Below are 16,480 nucleotides of genomic sequence, written 5' to 3' on the forward strand. Positions count from 1 at the left end.
GGCTCTGACAATAATTTCTTTATCGTTTAGATATAAAGGCAAGAGTGATAAGTTATCCTTAAGAGCTGTCCTGGAATAGAAGTTGGGGATCAAAAGTTTCTGTTATAATAAGAGTATGAAATTGTGATATCTCTGTCAGCATAGGCATACAGTTATTTATTTTCATTATGCTTGCCTCAATAGTAACTTCTTTTGAAATAAAATTTTAGGTTTAATGTATGACTAAGATTAAGTTAGTTTGTATTTGTAGTGGTTTGGGCTAAAATACTCATTACTGTTTATCTTCTGTGAGATAAGAATTAGGAGAAACGCAAAGCAGGCACCAAACTTGAAAGAATATAAAGAAGTTTATTAACAGACCTAAAAAAAGAAAAGAAAAAAAAATTATACCACCTTCAGAACTCTCCTCCTCCCCCCACCTTCCTCCCTTCTCCCACTGACAATGTAAAGACAACCCTTAAGATGTTCAGTCTGTTTACCACTTCCATAATAACCTTGTTCAGTCCATTTAGAAAGAGAAGTCTCTTCTTGCTCGTGCTATGAAAACATTATCACAACGAGACAGCCACCCACTTCCAAATATTGTTCAGTCCATTTAGGAAGAGGAGTCTCTCTGCTCGCGATGTAAGTCCCTTCCCCCGACTTGCAGCTTTTCCCGCAACTGCTTTCGAGGGTCCACTCGTGAAAGTTTTTTGGGGTACAATTTTAAGGTTGAGCTGTTCAGAAACAAAGAAACAGAGGCCCTTCTCCTTCCCTGGGAGCAAAGGGTCTTCCTCATCTTCATCATTAGAACTATCTCTGGGAGCATCTCTAGGAATTGAGGTTTTTCTCCTTTCCCATTTGGAGCAAAAGTCCTCATCTGGTTCATCTGGTTCATCTCTCTCTGTCCAAACTTCTCATGAAATTACAGCTGCGGCAGCATCTGCCTATTGCTTATGAGTTGAACACTCCACCCCCCATATCTTCATGAAATTACAACGGGATACTCTGATATATCATAGCTTCACAACAGACTTTCAGCTTTAAGCATCTCCTCTCTCTCTTCCCTCAGGTTTTCAGCTCTTCACAGCAATAAAAGGGTTAATCTCACCTCGGCCTTGCAGCTGGAATGTGGCTTATCGCTGTTGGTCACTGACCTCTGCCGGACAGAGGTGCCGCTTTGCTGAATCTTGGCCGCAGTGGAGGGGGGGGGAAGCCAAGCTGCTCCGGCTGCCCACGGCAAGGCAGTGGGGGGGGGGGGGGATTCCACGGCTGGAACAGGCCCATGGCTCCAGGATGGCCGTGGCCCGGCCCGGCCTGGCCCAAGCAGGGCCTGGCCGGGCCCGCTGCCCCCCGCACGGGGCCTGCAGCCACCTGTGCCAGCGCCGGAAACGAGAGAGAGCTTGGGGGGGAGTTTGTCTATTCTTAAGTGTGGATCACAGAGGCGGTCACAACTTTAAGTGGCTTAAAGAATTGTCCATATTCAAACTGGCCAGCTGATAGGTTCTATCAGGTCCCAGAGGAAGCTGTAAGCACCCCTTAGCAAGGATATCCCTTCCGGGACTATGCTTGCTAACCTATGAATAATCTGGAATATTGGTTTATGTTGTCTTTACATTTCGGGGTAAGGGGGAAAAGCCAATTTATTTTATTCTGTTCTTACTATTGGTCTAGAATGGGATATTGTACATGTGAATACTGGCCTAGAGGAAGTGGACAGTGGTTAGCTGAACCTCCCTTATTCTTTTCTGGAAATTCATTTCTGTTGCTCAGTGACAGCCCTTTTTTGTTTCTGAATTAGGGGTTTTTTCCTCCCCTTTGCTGAGTTTCTGGCTTGTTCTTGTTCTTTTCTCTCCTTATTCTTCCTTCTTGCTGTTTCCCTAAGACAGTTGTTCTGACAGTCAAGGTAGGCCATCATACACATCAAGGTAGCCCCCTCTCACTGTGGGGCTTCCATACAGTGGTAGATGCTCAGCTTCCCTGGCTACTTGCATTGCTCTTACCCAGTGTCTGCTCTGTCCTTGGGAACACATTCTCCCTCCTCCTGGTTTGTGGGTGGCAGGCTTGCAGCTACCAGGCTTTGCTCCTTGCCATCACTTTGTCATCAATAGTGTAAGCATCTTCTCAGCTCGTGAGAAGCTGCTGTTGTCCTTCATTTTCTACTCCACAGCTGAGAGCTTTTCCTCCAGCCAGCAGCTGTGTGTGCTGCATGTGTTTCCTTGTGCTGGAAATGCTGTCACAGACAGGATCACTGGAGAAGTGTTCAGCAGCTGTGCTCAGAAAAATGCTCTGGCTTTGGCAGGTGTTACTTGGAGTGCTCCTGGCTAAAGACACCTCAATATTTTTCGCATCCACAAAGTTAAAGGTGCTAAATGACTGTGACATGCTGGTGGTGGCTGATGTGGCTGGCATCCACACCTGGGCATCTGGGATCTGCAAGTAAGCAAGAGGAATAAACCTTCTCCAGTCTGGACAAGAGGATGTTGGTAATCTTAGTGTTCTTGCGGCCTTCCTGTGACCAGGATCAATGACTATCAAACACTTCGTGTTGATGTTGAGAAGATAACTAGATTTACAAAAAATATAGATATATTTTCGTGTAAAGTGTAAAACTTTTAGTAAAGGGAAAGGATCTTAGATGATATTTTTATTTCCTGGTTATGCTATTAGACATCCATAAGCAGTTTTTGTTTTTCTTTGTTCTCACTTGCAACCACACTGGGTTTAAGTCTTCATGCAAGAGACACACAGACTCCTCAGCGAGCTGCATACAGAATATATATATATAGATAGATAGATAGATAGATAGCAGTATTTCTAGTATGTAGCATTTCTAGTGTATTTATTAACAAACACCAGCAAAATACTTTTATTAAAGTAATGGAGCAATCTTTAAGCTTGGGGAAATTAAAAAAATAAATATGCAGTGTTTCTCACCTAGTCCATTGTGGCACCCTTTGCCTAAAGGGTAATGCAAGTGTGTTGCTAGATTGTTCATACAAAATAGACGTCTCTGAGTAAGTGTTGCTTCAGATGTGTGTTCTTCTGAATATTCATGAAGTGAAGAAACTAGAACTGACACTTTTAATGCTGGGAGAATTCTACTTACTCCCCTCCACAAAAAAAAAAGCTAAGAATTATTCATTTTAAAGGGACAGAACATATATATTTCTCTTAAACCATAGTCTTTTGTTTATCCATTTCAATGACATTTCTCTTTGAAACATATTTAGGCAGGTGAAATGAGATAGGCTAGTCCTCTATCCTTTGTTTATCTTGTACTGAATTTTTCTTTTAAGCTTCAAGATTTGTTTTTTAAACTCTTTAAGCTCAAGATGCACTATGCAGAATATTGTTAAATAGATTTACTCCAAATGCAAAGAGATTTTTGCAACTGTTTAATTTTTGATTTAATTTTCTTTTAATGTATGCAGTTTTTCTATTAGTAGTAAAAATAATACAATGCTGGAAAAAATACTGGAACTAGGATAGATGTGGAGACAGAATATATCTGAGTAGAAAGATAACATTGCTGCAAACAGTTCACAACACAGTTTTCTATCTTAGAAGTAGGCATTAATACAGTGAATTCATCAAAATATCTTAATTAGAGCTACAGTTATGATTGGCTCTTTCAAGCTAGGTATTAAGAACCCAGCACTTAGAAATTGAATTTTTTCTTTTTAATCTTACACCATTTTCAAAATTAGGATTTATTTGGTCTGCCAACACATGACCTTTACAAATCACAAAACTACTTTATCACTTGATTGTATTTCTGAGGAAAATCTACGTAAATAACACAGCTTCCATTTATTATTATCTCAGAATCAATACATTCATTGTAAAATTCTCTGCTTTACAGAAGTTGCTGTAAATAAAAATGTTTAATATGAAAGTGATTTCTTTAGAACAATATTTGTGAGCATAAGATTTGATAAATATACAATATTTGAAACAAAAAATTAGATTTGAAGAGTCAGCTATTATAAAGAATTTACAAGCAGCAGACTTTGTAAGTGTGGAGATAGAAATATTTTTTCAGTGGATATGATGCCTATTTTTATTTTGTATGTCTCAAATAATGAGCAGTACACAATTGTAAACCGGCAACAATTGTTAGATAAATATGTGTGTTAGATAAATATGCTTTCAAAGCTAAACAAAATACTTTCTGCAGGTGAATAATCTTCATTTACCTACAGGTTTTCAAATTTTTTTCAGTTATATCCTAGTCTTCATTAATTTTCCTGACTTTATATAGAAACATTAGTGGTTTGTAACTATTATGAATAATTTTAATAGAATATTTAACCATGTTCTTTCTTTTATATTTACTGGTGTGTAAGAGAATAGAACCAAACTAAATAACTTGTCACCACCAAAAGAGACCCTTCCGTGAGCTGTGCCATTTCTCTCACTCCTCACACCATTTCTGGTATTCAGCATGGAGAAATGCTTCAGCTCAGTGACCCACTGTGAAACCTATGTGAGTTGAGGAGCTTGCAAAAAATATGTTTATAATCTCCTTACAATAAGGTCAAGTTAATGAAATTTTCCATTTTTCAACTGTTTTTTTCCCAACCACCAGCTCACTGCTTGCATATCTTGGAACTCTCCATAGGACAGAATCTTATTCTTAGTGGACATGTGAAACTGGTTTTTTTTCCCCGACATATATTGCTTCTGTGGACTCATGAAGGACAAACCCAGCAAAATCAGTTGGCTGATTCTCTCTCTCATACCGAGGTACAGCTGCTGGGTAAAGCACTACAAATGTGTGGGTTGGGTAGAGGGGAAACGGGGCCCACATTTGGCAGTGGCCTCTTGGTAGTTTGAGTTCAGAACTGCTGTAGCTTGTGCTACTATAAAAGCATAAGAACAAAGGTACTGCTTAGGCCAAGCATTCAGCTAGTTTACTATCCTGCTTCCTTCTGTACTCAAATGTGAAAAGGTATGAAGAAATCGCTATTTCTTTAGTTGTACCATACACTGAATAGTTACATCTTCAGTCTCAGGCTGGTGTTTTCCAGCACAACTCTGTGGGACCTTTCTCCATAGAGAAAACATTGATTTGTACCCTATTTGGCTATCATCTGTCTGTTGGTTTCTCTCTGAGAATATTTCTCCCATTCCACCACAGCAACTTAGATTTTTAGAGCCTATCTTTGAAGAAACTTTATCAAATGTCTCCTTTGTCATGTTCCTTTAACTTCTGTAAAAAAAAAGTTCTAGAAATTTGAAAGATCTAGAAGAGAGAGAACGTGTAAAACCAGAAGTTTGACTATTCTCCACTGCATCAGTGGAGTATTATATGTATTTCTTGCATGTGTATGGATAAAAAAAGCCTACTTTTATCATTTCTTGACTACTACTGCTACTTCTTAAAAATCTGATTTTGATCATTGTAATTCAAGGAGCTACAGAGCTACTTTGGAGTCTTAGATCTGAACATCTTGTCTCTAAGGACTTTTGTCTGATAGAAGTCTCCAGAACATTATTCTCAAATGTTATCATTTTTGGGTCAATGGAAAAAAAAATATCCTTTCATGGGATGAATTCAGATTTTCCCATTAGTTGGTCTCTATGCTTGTGCTTTATTGTATTTACATTCTTATGGCTTCCTAATATTTGCAATTAGTTTTCAGTTTGGAGGGGTTAGAAAATAATTAGTCATGAAAAAATTCCTGCACCTCCTTTCAATTATGTTATTGTTCCTGTTTGTGGTTTGGTTTTGTTTTTTTTTTAAGGAATCTTGCTGTGTGTAAGGAGGAAGTAGATTTTTCTAAGGGTAATATTATTATCTGAGAAGATCTTTGTAAAATATTTGTGAGATAAACATTGTAAAATATTTGATGTTTTGCTGATCACAGCATTCTGAATGAAGGAATAAAGTTTTACATTTTTTAAGTTACCCAGAATACTCAGGACCAGGTAACTGGTCTGGCCTTCAACTTTATTTTCAACAAGCCGGTTGAAAACCTTAAAAGTCACCTCTTCCCCCCAAGATGAGACACGGTAGCTATACCCATGGTGTTACTCTTCTCAGATTCTGATCAAAATGGGATCATTCAGATCATTTACCTTGCAGGGAAAGGGAAGGTTTGGAGGTCAGTAATGAGAAGGCATGCATTTCTGTAAACTGAGCAAGCTTTATACAGGAAGTAGTGAGGGATATTGAATTCAGCAACCCTTACACAGAAGACAGCTTCTCAACACATCCGTTCGGTTCTGTGTCTGTAATGTATGCCTGAAACCTTTGTGCTTTTTACCTGAATTAAATTCAGTAGTTAGTAGAGAAACCTGGAGAGTACATGGAGTGGGAAGAGCTGTAGAGAGTGCTTGCAGCCCCCTTGCTGTGAGCTTGGCTTTGGGGCTTCTGGGTTGTAGCAAACCTTGACCTATGCTTTCCTTGACCTTGCTATGGAGGAAGGGAGGGAAACTCTTTGCTTCCTCCAGCAGCTGCTGCTGGCTGCTGCTGGCTCCTGCTGGGAGAAAAATCAGTGAAGATGGTATATAAATTGGTAAAGATTCCAAGTCAGGAAGCGAAAGGCTTCTTTTGGCACATAAAGGTAAATTTTTATGTATTTAAATAGTTTACGTTGCCCAAGAGAGTACTTCAAGTCATACTTTACATGTTGCATCTTTTAGTGAAGGCTGTGATTTGTGATTGTTCTCTCTGTTTGAAACATGGGTTTCAAAGCATTGTGCACCGGTGGAGCTTCACTGACAAGTATTTTTTATGTGAAATAAGCTTGCTATTATGTGTTCTTTATGCAGTTTGTAATAGAACTTCTTAAAAAAAAAAGTTGCCATAAATCCTAATCTGTGTTGTCTACTCGGTTTGCTTTGTTGTCGTGAATAAGTGTATTTGGAAAACTCTGGAGAAACACCTTATGAACCTGAGCACCTAGATATAAAATTACTAAGGGGGTTGGGCATATTCCTACAATCCTCCTCAAGACTTTTTTTGCAGAGAACGCACAGTTGCGTGTGGATTGTAAATTATTATAAGAGACAATTAAAATGAAAGAAACAGCTATGGTAATTATAGATAGTTTCCATACAGTATGTTACAAACAGTGGGTTTTTTTAATACTCATCACAAATTCTGAGATTCTGACTAATCACTCTAAGGTTAGTTGTCAAAGCTTATTTAAAATTGGAATACTGGAATGTAAATCATTCAACAAGAAAAACAAATTTTTCATAGTGATAGGCTAACTCACGTGTGTGACCTTGAAAAATGTATGTGTAATTTTGTTCCAGACATTAGACCCTTCAAAGTAGTAAGATTAAGCATATATGTAAGTGTTAGCAGGTTTAGTGGCATATGGCTGTGTACACACTCCAAAAAATCCATTTGTTATCATTTTTTATTTAATGCTTGTTTTCCTCTGAGTTTGGGCCATAGTGCCCTCTTCCTCCCTCCTCCACCCTCCAATAAAAATTAATGAACAGTGTTTTTTACTGCTACCAGTAATGTTTAATGATCTTAGGAGAAAGAGGCAAGCAATTAATTTGTGGAAATTCTTCTGGTTTTCAACACACAATTCACAGTAGGAACATATTAGGAGGGGACAATGGGAATCTCATAAATAACAAATACTAATATATTTTTAAGACTTTATGTTGATAATGCATTCACAGAACTTACAAACTTTAAAGCAAGTAAAAATGCAAATCTTTCATGTAGGTATTCTCCATCATTCATCAGTGTTTTCATGTTACTTTCAAACTAAGGAGTGAACCTTAAACTGAGATGCTTTAATTGGTTTGATTTGTTACAGACCATTGTGTATATTTCCTAGATGTTTCTTGCAATCAGGCAATAATTTAAATACAAAAAACTAAAAAATATATTGCAATTTTTAGTGTCTTACATGAATGTTTCTGTTGTACGCACTGGCTGTGTTTTAACAACAATTTAGATATATTTAATTGATTTTTGTTCTTAGTATAATTTGCATTGGTACTTGCTGTGAAGCATATAACACAATAAATGAATTGTACATGGCCATCATTATACCAGATGGTATTTCTTGTTTACAGCTGATGATAAATTATTAGCTCTCCATTTTTGTTTGCTTTCCCTTTCAGTATGGTAGGCCTCGAATATTACTGCTGGTAAGCAATTCCAGCAAAAAAATCCATGTTCATGGGCACTGGTTATCTGTGTTCATCCCAGCAGCTCAGAGGACAGGGTTCTGAACTGGACAGTTAAACCTAATGGTATAAATTAATTTGCATTAGTTGCCTTGAATGAAATGTCTCTTTTGTTCTGCTGCTCAATTTTCTTATACTCTTTACCAGCAGAAGTGTAAGAAACCCAAACTTTTAACTCCCTTTCCAACATGGAAAATCATCAGCAATTTTACAGAGCACAGTGATATTATTGGCTGTTATTGCCTTGAGACAAAACATTGGAATAAGAGAGTTATTTCAATTTCTTAGTGAAAATTCTTGGTCTAAATGGGAGTTGCTGTGCCTATTGATCAGTTGAATATAGTCTGTATTGAGCTCTATATCACGCTTTTTATTGTCTCTAGTTTATAAAAGCTAAATAGCTGCAGTAATTTGCTGAACTTGTGGTATAAATTTCTAGATATGTCTCCTGTATGCTGGTCATCTTACTCTGTCACAGCCTTCGGGGAGGTATTTTGTCCTGAAGAGTCAGGCTGGCTTCTGAGGCTGAAGTATTTGTTGAAGATGAGAAGCAACAGCCTCAAGTCTCAAGCTGTGTTGGGGGGAGGGAGTGTTTAGATTGGTTATTAGGACAAATTTCTTCACCAAAAGGGTTGTCAAGAGCTGGAAGAGGCTGCTCAGGGGAAAGGTTGAGTCACCATCCCTGGAGGTATTTAAGAGTGTAGATATGGTACTTGGGGACACGTTTTTATTGTGGACTTGACAGTAGTTTAGCTATTGGACTCAATGATCTTAGAGGTTTTCTCCAACCTAAATGATTCTATGCTTCTATGGATCGTGTGGCTAAGGAGAGCCTGCAGCTGCCTTTCATGAACAGCAGCTCATTCCCATTTGCAACTTAAGTAGCTGCTCTGTTAATTGGTAGGAGAGCAGCCCAGCAGTCCCCAGTATTCCCTCTGTATGTGGAATGTACAGGCAGCATAACCTGTCTGAAGGGGAAAAAAAGTCCTTTTCTTAAAATTGCTATATCATTTAGAATAAATGGTATGTAAATTCTACCAAAAGAACAGAACAGGTACTTGAATTGCTCTCTTTAGCAGACAAAAAAGAATATCTTGTTTTCCTGGAGTTGTGCAAAGGACCTTGCATGTTTATTAGAACCTTTTAGTACCTGACATAATCCAAAACTACACATGGTAATAAAGTAATCTTTTTTTGAGAGATGCTGAGATGATCATGCAAAAATGATCAAGAACTGCACTATGACTGTGGATTACCCAGTTTTGCACAAGATGTGCAATGGGAGATAGCAGACATGCAGCATTTGAAAGGTGGGAAGTTTATAACCACTTTTGACTCTTTGGCATGCTTCTGATAGTCTGTATAGGCTTGGGATATATAGGGAGCTTTTAAATTAGAAACAGAAGCTTTGTCCTGCTTATGACAAATATATATTTGTGGTATTTTCTCTCAAGAAAGTATTAAAACAAAAATTTATAAGTGCAAACACAGGGGTTTGTTTGTTGGTTTTTAATTTTTGTGAAATTGATAATTTTTAGCCATGTTTAGGGAGGTGGTTCTGAGAGAAGGACACTTGGGACAAAGGTTACCGTCGTCAGGATAGAGTGCTGTTCTTCATTCTGCTGAAGCCTGAGAGAGGAGTTCATTGATCTCAATAATGAAGACATTGCAAAGTCCTTCAGCAAAACCGGGAGACTAAATTTGACATTGTGATGTATCTGAAGTTGTTTGGTGAGGGAGAAGCAAATGGGCGAAAGATGTCAGGTAACAAACCACAACCTGCTAGACCTTATTTGAACACTAAGGATTGGGGAGAGGTTTAGTTTTTTCCCTGCAGAGAGGGTTTGGGGTTTTTATAGGTTTTACTTTTTATTTAAGAGGGAGAGGGTCATAATCTTTCATTTGCCTTTAGGTGGTCATCTTCCTTGACAATTGAGTTGATTTCAGCCAGAGGAAGAAAAGAATTAAATAGATGGGTAAAAATGCTTACCGTCAGAGAATACTCTAGCTTTTCTCATGGTTAAACACAAACTTGTGGGTCAGTGCATGTGGATGCTTTCAATACAATATCAGAGTTTTAACTCATCTTCTTTGAAAGATGAAGTATTCAGTATAATACAAATCCTTTACATCTGTATTTAAGATAAGCTTGTTTTGAAAAAAAAAAAAAATTTAGTGAAGGGAGGAGAAGTTTCAAGTAAACAGTAATTAATCCCTTAAATACTACGTTGCATGAGTCTGTCTTGCTCTGACAGATATAATTTTCAAATATTGTATGTGTATATATTGACAGCCTTCCATGTCCTTGTTAATCACAAGATTAAAGAGGAAATAGCACTGAATTTACAGCTGTTTCAAAAAAGGCTTGGAGCAGTGTGTTCTCAAGTGTTAGTCTTCGGGAAACAGGTGATTCCACTGTTCATATTTATGTTTAAGAAACGTTTATCAAGTACCACTGCTTCTGTGCATCAGTACCAGATTGCCCAGTTGCAATATATATGCTGGCATCTGTCTATTTTATAATTAAACACTGGGCCTACTGTACATCAAGTATCTGAAATAGCTCCTGCAAACATGAGTGCTGTTACTGTGTGCATAACTGCTGAAACTTGTCAGTCCTTTGTGCTCCTATTATTTCTGGAGTCTAAGCTAAACAGACTAACTGCTGCTAAGAAGCTGTCAGGATGCATGTCAAACACTAGGTGTGTCATGCGATCAGACCAGTGTGGGGATAGATAAGTCAGTGGTTGGAAGAGGAAAAATAGTGACCTTTTTCTCTCAACATCGTCTTTACACTGAAAGGAACAAATGAGTTTCTGAATTATTCACAGTACTGGAAGCTTAAAATCATTAGCAATGGTGGCAGCAGCAGACTATCGAGACAGGGGTTGAGTATTTTGTTAAAATGCCTGATTCTGAAGCTCATCAAAGGATTCATTTCACAAAACAGTCTCTGGGAATTTGGGTATTTTAGATCTGTGGGAGCAAGGGCAGCTTCTTCCAAAGAATCAAGAAAGAGAATCTTTTCTTCTTAATTTTATAAGAATCTGTGTTGAAATAAAGGTTAATATTAATCACAGGTCTTAAGCAGTAATAGAAAAAAAAAGTCTGTGAAAAGAGTTTGCTGTTTCAGTGGGTAATCCCAATGAGTTGTGTTAGTAATAAAGCAGACCTTTTAACCCCTAATGTAAGTACTAGATAAATTACCTATTTATAATACACCTATTTATAAATTACCTATTTATCTAAACAAATAAATTAATGTCTATAATAGCAAAATGAACTTGAAACGAAGATAGTAAGACCATCTTGGTTATAACTGATACATGGTGGAAGGTAAGGCTTTTCTTGCTGTCATTAATAGTTTTGCCTACTTAAAATACAGACTGCTTATAGTTTCCTCAAAATTGTTGGCTTCCAGTGGTAGAGTCTTTAAAATTCTTTTGTTTCAGCAGGTCACATTTAATACCATGTTCTCTAAAGTTTCTTTTCCTTTTAAAATTCTGAAACCTGTTGATGTTTATTATTATAAATCTGGAAAGTAGGAACTTGGATACAGTGTGTAATCATTCTGCCATGGTTTAGCATGTCATTAGTGTCCTATGACAAACACTCATCAGTCGGATGCTATTGCCCAAATGAGAGCTTGTGTGGCTGCATCCATTAGCATCGTTACTCTCTACTGCGTGTTACCAAAGACAAAGGTTTTGCATATAGAAAAAGCAGGGGAAAAGCAGTGCAAAGCAACTGGAGAGTTAATGTCTACAGCTTTCAGGAAACCCAGTTTTTTAAAATCTTCCAAAGCTTTTACAGTTCTCTCTTTGCTTTTAAAAACTGTTCCTTGCAGATGGGAAGGTGCGCTTTGTCGACCCATTCTGAATCTTCTTAACTTAAAAGGACACATGCCATAGATAATGAACTAAGACTTTCCTAGTGGTCCAGTTAATGTTTTAACAGTGTTACACTCCATAGAATGCCAAAAAGCATATAAGCATCTCTAATAATACACTTAATATTGTTAAATGGAACTTCCAAGTGCCTGCCATTTTTTAATTGTTGTTTAATTGTTCCTCTGGGTTGTGAGGGTGGAAATAAAATGGCAGGTGGGGAGGTGTTTCCATGAAGTCACCAGCATTCTGTGCCTTCCACTGTGGAGAGCACAGTGTTCACAGTGGATCTGGCATCTTACTTGATCCTGGTCTACATAGGGCTGTTTTTATATGCTATATAGCATATATAGCATATGCCTGCTTTATTTGCATCAGTCCAATCTAAGGGGTGCTTCAAAGCCTTCCCCAGCCTCAGGTGACACAAAGGGTTCTCCTTGTCACCCAGTGACTACCATAGGGTGTCAGACATTCCCTCTGTGTTTTTGGGGTCAGGCCAGGCAATAATTACTCAGCCACCTGGCAACTGTTAAAACCAGACAGGTGAAGACAAGCCCAGACAGCTCTTGAGGCCCTGTGCTGTCCAGTCAGTGTGAAGCCTCTGGCCTTTCACCAGCATTGACAAGAATCCTATTTGCTATGCTACTTCATATATAGAAATAAAATTAGATTACAGCTTTCTGAAATCATGAGCATCTGTCTTGTATTTTCTGTCTGAGGGAACTGTGTCAGTCGATGCTACCAAATGCACTCTAAACAGACTGACTGAAATCATAGCTGTAGGTCAGAAACTTATTAAAATCTGGCTAAAAAGGTCTTTTTTTTTTTTTTTTTAGTGCTAAAGCAGAGAAGATACAAGCAATAAGCTAATGCTGTACTGCCTGTTTTCTCAAAACCTTATCAGACCCTTCCGTTGTGAGGCTCTCCCGACCTCACAACCATCCTGTGTGCTGCACCAAGGCCCAGCTTCAGCAGGAGAGGGGTGGGATTATCCCGAGGATGCTCAGGCCCGTTAGGCTGCAGAGTGCCCAAACACAGGGTTGGTCATCTTGAACGAGTGTTTGAAGGAGAGCATCTGGAAGGGGGAGAGAAGGGATGGCTATTACAGTTGCTATTGTTCTTCATTTTGCTTTTTAAAAAGAACAGCTTTTCTTGCTTATTTGATTTATTTTAAGTAAGTTTTAAACTGAATTTCTTATAAACATCTGCCAAATCCAGTTTGCCTCTTCATCAGCCTGTAGGAGAACACAGACTCCTTCAAAAGATTCCCAAGTCTTTTTTTTTCCTGTGGTTGCATGAAGACCCAGATTCTAGAATTTTATCACCAGGATTCTGGCAAATGGTACTTTGTGACTCTGAACTATGTTTCGTTTGATGAAGCCAAACTGCTTCATGATTTATATATAAGGCATTCAGAAATTCAATTGAATTCAGAAATTGAGACTGACAGACTGCTTTCTAAGGAAACTGTTGTTGTGTCCTGTCTCAAGCATGGCACAGACTGAAGTGGTCTGTGCAGGCATTCAGGACTGATATCCTGAGGTGAGGTAAGGTACTACTTCATTAGTTTCTTATACTGTAGCTGTTTACTGAATCACTGTGGCACGATCTCTAACAATTCTGCAGGACAGTGAGTGCTCTTAAATCAGTCATATACCAGCCCATAGTGGTTTTGCTGTTCATACCATGTTTTTGTGAAAGTAAATTAATGCTTTAAATAGGAGATGGAAGATGCAGACTCACACCAAGGTTTTTGGCTTGCTGATAGTATTTCTCAGGCAGCAGCCCCTGATAAATCTGGCACCTGTGCCAAAAGCTACTAATTTCTCCCTTAGGTATAGAGAAACATAGCCCTGAGAGAATAACAGGTAAGGAATACAGAGCAATAGTTATTAACATTTCACTGTTTTTAGTGATGCTGGTTTTGTTTCCATAATAAATTTCATTTAAGTTTACAAAATAGATAAAAGGAATTTGGAGGCAATTACTTTTATGTTTTTCTAGCTTCAAAGTCCAAAACCAGCATAGAATTTGTCTCCTCAATAGTATTTTGCACATTTTACTAGTGGCTTTGTAACCTAAATTTAAAAACTTCTACCTATGATTTTCTTGATGGGGAGCATCTCTTGTTATTCTTCAGGGGAGACAGAAGAGAGACCATTGAAAAACTTACATAGGTATAAGAACATTCCTGTCTCGTCCCTTCCTCCAATACTCCCTGGTGGTCTTGGTTTGGTCACTTTTACCATAAGTTTGTGAAGAGACAAGTTATCAGCATCTAGGTGCTTTGGAATATACAGTTGCTGAAGGCAAATGGGAGTTAGTTAAGTTACATACATTTCCCAAGCTGTCTTGACTTAGGTTAGCTAAATAGTGGGTTTTGTTACTTTAGATTTAGGAGAAGAATACTACTACTACTACTACTACTATTCTCCCCATAGCATGTCTTTCATTGGTGGTTTTTATTCATATATATATAACATCTATTTTTATATATACATATATGTGCACATATACATTTCACTAGCTTTGTAATGTTCAATAAAGCTTTTTAAGTGTTAAGAAAGTAAGAGCTGCAAATGGTTAAAGATCTGATGGGTATTTGTCTAATCATTCCATAGAGCTATAAAATGTCTCTTTACCTTTCCAATCTCTCTTTTACCATCTTTGCTCTAGTCTCCGTCAGTATACTTCAAACTCTGTACAAGTCTTTCTTTCTCTGTTACAGCTGTGGTCTTTTTTCTGGGTTTTGTTTGCACTTCTCGCTGAGTGTGTGTAAGAGTTCTTAGATTTCATATACTTCTATTCAGTTATTTGGAGACCCAAACTGACAAAAAGGAATATTAAGATTTCCTTTATCTCTCCTGTTCCCCCATATGAAAGATAAACTCTCCCAATACCAGCAAATAACCTATGTTAAATCTTTTTCTTTCTGAAGCCTGCTTCTTGGAAGCCTCAATTAACTTACACACAAAAATCGTATTATTAATCCTACCCAGCAGCTCTGTGCAGCACTACCAGGCAGTCTGGGTATGAATCGAAGGTGTGGAGTAGCACATTCATTGTTACCAGCTGAATGAGCCCTCCCCAGAAGATGAGTATGTCCAGAAATGATAGCTGAGCAGTCTGAACCCCTTCAGTCACCCTGCTGGGTGTGCTCATCCTTTCACCTGGGTGCGTTAAGAGCCTATGATATTAATCAGAATGGCTCCAGTCTCAGAGCTTATCTTTATCAGTGGTTTTGAGAGTGCACTCTTCTGTCAGTGTCGCTGCATCTGCACAATAGATTTTGCTAGCTTAAGCTATGACTTCTAGTAAATTCAACTGTGCTGCCAGAACTTTTCAGTACAGACCAGATCTCTTAGTACTGAGCATTTTTAAGCGTGTTCTTGAGCTGTGCAAATACACAGACAAGATTTTGATGCCATCAAGTTCAGGTACAAGTATAAGGGGTTTCCTTCTTTTTCTAATGCCTGCATTTCTTGAGTCCTGGCCCACCCCTCAGGATCAATTTTTTTCTAAAGGTTTTCTAAATGCTTCTGGACATAGCTAATGTAGTTAAAGAACTTTACCTTAGATTTCCTACTATTCTAGACTTTTTTACTTTAGGAGGGACATGAGCCCCTCTACTTGATTGTATAGGTCAAGAAATTTCTAGACCCGACCTTGTTATGCATCTCATGCCCTCTTTCTGTTCCCACAAAACTATCTCAAGTATCTAGACAATTCAACAAAAAGTTAATGCTTGGAAGTGCCTATACTGGAACTGATATTTTTGCTCTTAAATACAGAGTAAGAAAATCCCAAATAGTTTCATATTAGGTATAAGGCCGTACAAAAACTGAATGTTTCACTCTCTGTTTCATATTAAAAAGGAATTGGAAATATTCGAAACAGGATAGAAATTAAACTACCTGCTCATCCACCCATGTAATCCATATGGACTTGTCTGCACATCTTGACTGTCACCATGGGAAAGATTCTCTTCTTCTGCTTGTGCCTTCTGTGTCCTGTAAATGAGGGGAAGCCTCCAGTATTCCCGGCTTTGTCTTGCACCTCTGCTTACTAAACTTACTTGATAAGAAATACATATTGTTTAGTTCTGGTGTGACTGAGCTGTGGATCTGCTCTACAAACTCATATTGGATCTAAAAGGATTTCGTTGATAATTGGGAAATATTTTCATTATTCAGTTACAGTTAATTGTCCATGTGTTTGGAGACCAAATTTTCATTTATGTTCTTAACAATAGAAATAGCCCATCCTTTGAAGGTCATCTTCAGATCTGTTCCTGAAGTAAATTGTTACTTTAATTAGAAGGATTTTTAATCAATGAGTGTACTGAGAAATTGAGTATTATATGAAGTGGTAATTCAAAGGATTTAAGGAAGCAACTTCCTCCAAAAGCATAATATGAAGCTGCTCAATACTTCCTGTAGAAGCTTGTG

At 38.0% G+C, this 16,480-nt stretch overlaps 1 protein-coding gene across 46 annotated transcripts in view; it reads left to right on the forward strand.

The window, feature by feature from the left end:
* The window catches only part of TENM3 (teneurin transmembrane protein 3), a 1,310,258-nt gene that overhangs the window by 963,193 nt on the left and 330,585 nt on the right, over positions 1-16,480 (forward strand). The window contains exon 1 of one of the 46 annotated variants that reach the window (XM_069013821.1): positions 1,561-1,603. The exons of 44 other annotated variants lie outside the window; for them this stretch is intronic. The gene's annotated coding sequence lies outside the window, so the exon portion shown is untranslated. Of the gene's footprint in view, positions 1-1,560; positions 1,604-4,678; positions 4,729-16,480 lie in introns of those variants that run through there. One more of the 46 variants, XM_069013820.1, reaches the window with a different exon arrangement.

This window comes from Aphelocoma coerulescens, chromosome 4 (genome assembly GCF_041296385.1).
Source record: "Aphelocoma coerulescens isolate FSJ_1873_10779 chromosome 4, UR_Acoe_1.0, whole genome shotgun sequence".
Classification (NCBI taxonomy): domain Eukaryota; kingdom Metazoa; phylum Chordata; class Aves; order Passeriformes; family Corvidae; genus Aphelocoma; species Aphelocoma coerulescens.